The sequence below is a fragment of the Montipora capricornis genome, chromosome 4 (assembly GCF_036669925.1).
Source record: "Montipora capricornis isolate CH-2021 chromosome 4, ASM3666992v2, whole genome shotgun sequence".
NCBI lineage: Eukaryota > Metazoa > Cnidaria > Anthozoa > Scleractinia > Acroporidae > Montipora > Montipora capricornis.
In genome coordinates, this window is record NC_090886.1 from 41,395,256 (window position 1) to 41,402,902 (window position 7,647).

A 7,647-nucleotide genomic window follows, 5' to 3' on the forward strand; every position below is an offset into this window, starting at 1 on the left:
TCGAATGTAGCTCTTACACAGTTCACCAAATTCGCACGTGCTTGCTTTTGTACGCAGCTCGGTTACGTACTGATCGATGCTTTCGGTCGGTTCCTGAATTCAAGTATAGAATTTGTGACGTTCAAATGTGATGTTCCGCCTCGGATTGCAATAATTTTAAAATTTCTGGAATAAGACGCCAAGCCGTTTGGACCCGCGGTCGATGAGTAGTAAATTTCCAGTGCTTCTCCGCGGAGATGAAGAAATAGAGCGACTTTTGCTTCTCAGCTTTTTTCTTTGAGCAAAATTTTCGTGCTTAAAACTGTTTGAATTCCAGGACTTCAGACACCATGCCATGTTTAATAAAAGACCACGTGAACGAATGAGGTAATATGCATATCATGACAAAGGCCTTTAGCTCATTAGATGCCAAGAATGGGTTTTACCAGATCAGCCTTGACACGTTTTGGGCGTTATCGCTATCTAAGAATGTCTTTCGAAATAAATATGGCGCCTGAAGAGTTTAAAAGTAATATACAATCAAGTGAGGACAGCTGCGGTCAAGCACCCTCTTCTGGCAATTTGTGAATATGATGTCAACAAAAAGGTCTCGATACAGTGTGACGTACGTTAAAACAGACTAGGAAACACACTCTTCAAAATGAGCAGCCTGTCACCTGTCGAAATCGCTTACTTCCACTGAACACAGGTATGCACAAATCGAGAAAAGGTGTCTCGTAACAGCGTTTGTTTGACAGACCTTCAGCCAGTACATTTCACGCCGAGAGACGGTCACAGTGGAGACCGATCATAAGCCACTTTAATCAGTCTTTCAGAAGCCGGTCTTATTCACTCCAGGTAGACTGCAGCGGTCGCTGCACAGACTACAGGGTTTCAACTTGAACATTAAATACAAACATGGTCCACGAATGTACATAGCTGACTGTGTGTCTAAAGCCTATTTGGCCGACCCAGGAAAACAAGATGAAGAATTTCCAGACTTTTCCTTGGAAACAGAAGCCTTAGAAGCCTGTCAAAGGTCTTCAATATGTCCAGTGAGTTACAAACAGTTACAAAAGGCAATAGGCCTGGCCCAGGGTTGAGGCGTGATGTGCCCATTGCAGTCCTAGAATATTGGACCTTCAGAGAAGAAATTTATCTTCCCTTTAACGGTCTCCTGTTCAAGAGTCAGCACATCATTACCATTAAGAACGGAAATCATTGCAAGAAGCCATGCTATTCATCTCGGAAATGTGGGATGTTTGCGAAACGCTAGAGACGACGCCTTCTGGCCTGGAATGAACAGCAACCAAAAGCAAGCAATCACCTATTGTTCTGTATGCGCAGAGTTTGAAGCAAGGAGCCCAAAAGAGCCGTTGCAGACGCCGAAAATTGCATTGATATGTTTACTCTTCAGAGGAAAGAGTACATTTTTCTAGTAGACCACAGTTCAGACTTTCATTGGAACTCAGTGACCCAACTTTGCCATGAAAATTACCAAGAACCTGTTCAAGAAAGCACTCCGCAACGACATAACACCCTGGCTTGTCTTACTGGGTGAAAGAAACACGCCCGAGGAAAGCATTGCATCAAGTCCAGCACAGCGAATGATGACTCGTCGAACTAAGACCCGTATGCCGACAGCTGCATGCAACCCTTCTCTATTTTCCCGTCGATGAAGAAGTAGAAAGTAAAATAAAGCAGAAGAGACGGAAATCAAAGCTTTATCATGACCAGTATGCAAAGCCTTTGCCGTAATTAGAAATTTGGCAAGATCTCAGGGTCGCTGAAGTGCAGAAAGGAAAGAGTTGGCAAACGGGGTCTCTTGTCTATCAGTTGTCTGGTGAAGACTGGGACAGAAACCATGCGTCGGAACAGGCAGTTTCTCAAGCTCAGGAACAGTCAGCAACAAAAGCAGTCCCAGACAGCACTGCCAAAGTAGTAGGTCTTACTGGTGAGAGTGTGCCTAAAGTGCAAATCCGAGCAATTACCAGTTCAAGTGTTCCTAATCCTGCACCCAACTCTGTGTTAGAACCCGTACCAGAGCCATGACCTGGACCTCCACCCGTGAAGAACACCTACGCTAGGATTATGAAGCTGCTTAAGCTTTTAGACTGTTGTGGACACAGACTTGCTGAATGCAGAGCTCTCAAAGAGTTATTGTTTTTCTTCAATTACTTATTTTGTAAGTGTAATAATAATTTCTTAAAAAGGGAAAGATGGTACGATTCTGAATTTTTTTGTGTTAATTGTCTCATTTATTTTCGTGGTGACTGTCATGTGAGCGTTGTATGTGTATATTTAGTAAAAACATTGTAAAGGTTGCTCTGTTTAACAAGTCAATTCCGTTGATTGGCCACAGTGTATTCAAGATGGCAAAATCTCGAACAAAAGGAATGTGACCTTGTACCACAAGTGAGTGTTCTATATTTATACTTCAGGCGGTCTTGAGGGCGAAGTGCAACGACCAAGTGCAATAAAACTCCAAAGGGTTAGCGCCAAGCACACCGGGGAGTCGAGTCCTGCCTTACACTAAAGCAAATTCATAAAAGTCAGTAACCAACCCTGGCCTATCCAAGTCTAAATCCATAAGCAAAATAAATGAGAAGTCCGTGGCTCAATAAGACCCCATCGTGTCAAAAAATCGTAATTGCTAGATGAGTCCCCCCCGTCCCCCAACCCGGGTTAAAAACCGTGATAAACCAATTTGAAAAATCCAAGACCTCAACAAGTCCCAATCGAATCATATTTACTAGATGGGTACGGTCTGAGTCGAAATCCATGAAAAACCATTGCCACATTTATGCAGTCAAAACTCTTTTGATTTAATCCTTTCTGTCTACTTTGAGTGTTTTTCTCTCTTTATTAAGTATCCACTTCACCTTTTTTTTTCCGTGCTGATGATTATTACTGGCTTCTTTTAAACAATTGTTCACGGTTTTAAGTTCTTCATTTTTACCTGAGCTTCTGTCATTGATTGAGTCACTTCCGCACTTCTCAGTCCCTTCAAATAGTTTTTTATGTATGCGTCACGTGACCCTGAAAGCTGGTATTGGTACGGTAATGAGTTTTCTGCGGCCAATGACAGCTATGCCACCACCACCATGCTTTCCAATGCACAAGAAATGTCAGAACTAAATCATGCCTGTGGCCCTATGAGTAGCTCTTACTTGTTAGGTATTCGCTGAAAAACGCGGTATTATTTCGTTTTCAAGACCTTTAATCGACAGAAAAAACAGGGAAAAAGTCTTAGTCAAACAAAGGAACTTGAATGTGAAAGACGACCCTGCGGATATGGTAGAACTAAAGCTTTTCATCACATTATCAATGTCCTAGCATAGGACTCTTGTTGGGTTTTGATTTGAACCGCTCAGGATGAAGGCGGTCGAAACTCGAACTCAACAAACAAGTTGATCCTGTCAGTTTAGCGTTAGACTTTTAAACTTTACCGTTATGTCAGTTGTGTTTTCTATAATATTGTTGGTTAGGTGAATTTATCCGCTTGTAACGAACATTTAATCTCTAAAGAATCATTGTATTGATACTGATCATGTTGTAAAAATGTAACTGTTACGCTCACTCACTCACTCACTATATTTGAAACATCGAAACATGTTCCTTTCCTTTAATTCAAAAGTGGTTGCATTTTTAAAAATAATTGATTCCGTTTATTTATTTTTATATAAATTTATCCTTTGTCGGCTCAAGCCGGAAATATTTCAAAACTGCACTGCTATGAACTCAATACGCTCACTGTTATTTACACCAAGAGATGGAAAGAGTAACTATTTAACATGATGAGGTTAACTACTTTACTCATGAAAACCAGTTGACATAATCTTACTGTTTTTCCTCAGATTCCTACAGAATAACAACATTACTTTTTTGACGAATGGAATTTTTGCCAAACTTGTGAATCTTGAATATTTGTAAGTAAGACCAGTGAAACATATTTCAAATCACAGCTACCATAGTTTGACCATGCCTCACCGTTTTAGCTATCTGAGGTAACAGCCTAGCTTGGGTAAACTTCTTGCTGAAAACTAATTGCAATATCCCTTTTCGCTCTAAAATTCTTTAGAAACGTAATTTGTGTAGGCAATTTATTGTTTCAATCAGCAGCTTTTTCTGTTTTAGATTATTGAGTGGAAACAAACTTCAAGAAATCCCAGACGGGGCCCATCGCTAGAAATCGGAGACATTTTGAGCCCACGTTCAATAAATCCTGTGGCAAATTGGTCAGGGAAGCGAGTGCAAAACAACTAAGAAATATAGGACGCTGGCGATATTTTTGCTTTCCTTGGCTCGATTTTGCTCTACAACCCATAGATTCAAAGCTAGATTCACCGCGCACCGGTGGCTCAGTTGGTTGAGCACCGGGCTGTCACGCGGGAGGTCGTGAGATCAACTCTGGCCGGACCAACATTCAGGGTCTTTAAATAACTGAGGAGAAAGTGCTGCCTTACATCTGCAAATGGTTAGACTCTCTAGTCTTCTCGGATAAGGACGATAAGCTAGAGGTCCCGTCTCACAACCCTTTGATGTTCATAATCCTGTGGGACGTAAAAGAACCTGCACACTTGTCGCAAAGAGTAGGATATGTAGTTCCCGGTGTTGTGGTCTGTCTTCACAGAGGGCCATGTGTTAGAAAACTCTTTACTGGGTTAATCATGTATTACCCTCTCAAAATAAAGAATATTGTATTGTAGTTTTGTAATCATGCGACTTTGTTTCACAGCGGTTTTCCTACTAAACAATATTCTTCTTCACTTTGGTCAACCTCGAACCCAGGCTCTCTCCCTATTCTTCTCCCTGAAGAGAGAGAGAGAGCCTGGATTCGAGGTTGCATTTTGGTCTCATTTATTTTTTGTCATCGGCGGATTATGAGCCCAAGGCTAAACTCTCCGATCAGCGGTTAAGACCATTTTTGGCGGGAGCTTCTAGCTTTACACGAACCTTTATTAAGCATTCATGTCATCTTTCCTATGTCTGAAAACCTTACAAGTCAAAAGCAGTTAAATGCTCACTTAAAAAGAAACTTTTCTGGCGATAAATCACTCTTACACTATATATCCGCATAACGTAATGTGGGCTCAAAATGTCCCCGATTTCAGGAATTCAAAGTATCTTCGAGTAATGTATGTCAGTCAGTTAAATCAGGCCACAAACGACCATACCCGGCCTCTCGTGCGTGAAATAAAGAAACGTTAAATTATGTTTTACCTTTGCTTTAGTCTCAGATTCCTTGTCACATGCTTAACTTTAAATCTGTGGAAAAGAAAAACCGACTTACTTGATAATTTTTTCATTCCCCAACAGACTGCTTTTTGACAACCCCATCAACACAACTGGAGACCGGGTGTTCACTGCCCAAAACCACAACCTAACAATGTAAGTCATACAAGATGACATACTGTTTTATATATCAGCACACATGAAGTTACTCATGCTTTAGGCCACTCCCTGGCTCGACGCCCTGTCGGACCAACTCTGATAAGAAAGTGCTGCCATGATAGTTACATCAGCGAGTGGATGGAACTGAAGTCTTCGCAGTTCCAATGCCCACAACGTGAAAATTTTTATTTTCCTATTTGAAAGTCCATATTTAAAAAAATGAACTTTGGCGAAACTCTCTTTCCATTCGAACGACAGGCGAATTTTCTACAATTTTTTAAAAGCGCTCAAATTGTCTGCCATTTTAAAAATTGGCACTCTTCCCTGGACATGTGACCTATTTGAAAATCCTCAGTTTTGCTGCTGTATTCGCTTCCGGATTTAGAGCACCTTCCTCGATAGACATAGACATGATACCTCTTTTTCTTAATTGAAAAAAATACTGAAAACTATCGCAGAGCGATACCTTTGCGTTGATCACATAGGATCTACGCCAACAAGCATTCCTTAATCTACGTCACAGCGATCCTGTGAAATCCTGACCAGCTGAAGGAGTATATCAAATAAAAATAGGATTTTAAACATCGTGCAAAATTCGTGTCTCGTTTTGAAACAGTATGTTCTCTCGTGCACGACACATCTACCAATTCTCAGAATATCTGTGATCTTTTCACCCGCATCCAACGTTCATTCATATAACACTAGATTTTCTGATGTTGGTAACTTATATGTTAATAAATCAAGACTGAGTATTCGACTTAATTCGTTTTCCGTTTTCGGAGCTAAGCTATGGAATTGCCTGAAGCCTGACTTGCGCAAACTTAGAAATAAACCTTTTAAAAACAAAATTCACCAATTTTTACTTCCGGTGCTTGGTGAACGTTAAAGGGACACGATCACGGTCTGCGCATACTCGTGTAGCTGATCGAAACTTGAAAAAGTCAGCCTGACTTTTTCAAGTTGCGGAGGATCCTGACATTTCGGTAAACGCATCAACTCAGGGAGGAAACGAAAGGTCGAGGACAGAGGGGAATTTACTTTAGATAAAGATAGCATTTACTTTAGATAAACTTGATTTAATATATGCAGAATTCTTCAACTTACCGATATTTCCATAATGGCGGTCGAGCGTGACAAGTCTCGGAGAGAGTGAATGCTACTGCGCATGTCAACCCGTGACAGTGTCCCTTTAATCTTAAAAATTACTGGTCATCATTAATCACACCTTAGCTGTCATTATTAATTACTTCCTTATGTTTCATGTCTTCTTGTAGGTTCTTGCACCTATTTATTTTATTTTATTTTATTTTCATTTTAGTTATTACCTGATTTACTATTAATCTAATTTGCCAAATTTGATTTTAAGATACACACACCGCCTCGATTAACCTTGCTATATGCGGCTTGTGTATTTTCTTTTTCAATTTGTTAAATTTAAACTTTGAAATAAAATGATGATGATGATGATGATGATGATGATGATGAATCAAGACTGAATTCTTTCGCAAAAGTTCATTTTGATATGGACTTTCAAATAGGAAAATAAAAATTTCACGTTATGGGCATTTCAAAAACTGTAAACGGTAGGCCATGCCTCACAACACCTGTTCTGGGAATTTAAAGAACCGACACATAAACGAAAAAAATAGAACACTGAATTCTCGGAGGGGTGGTTTGCCCAATTAAGTTGAGAATACCACGTGGGTAGGCGGAGTCCTGTTGTTTTTACCTTTCACCTGTAATAAATGATAAAATAATTCTTCTTTACCTTTAACTGAGAATTGAGCGACTTTTTACAACTTCAAAGATAGGCTGTAACCGCTTAAATAGTGGGACGATACGATGCATAGCACGATGAAAGCTTTATTTTGCCAACTCAAAATCAGTAACTCGGATAGAATTTCACTAGCAAAGTAATTATATCTTCTGCAGATTCATGATTCGGACGAAGCTAAGGACATTTGACCTGGCATCGTTTGACAATAGCAAAAATATCAAACCTGTTATGTAAGTATTAATGCAAAGACATTTGAGTAATTTCCTGTGGACAAGCTTGAACTGTTACAATTTAAATTCATGCCTAATTTATCGACCGTTTCTATGTTATCTATGGGCTTTATGTTGATCGTTTTTCACGGAATTTAAGTCAACGATTAAACGACAATTTTTTGGTAGTTTAATCTTTTAAACAAAATTTTCCAGAAATAATGAAATGCCTCTGAATACTAATGTAGCTCTTCCTAGACTGAAAATGTCGTACTTTGTAAAATTTCG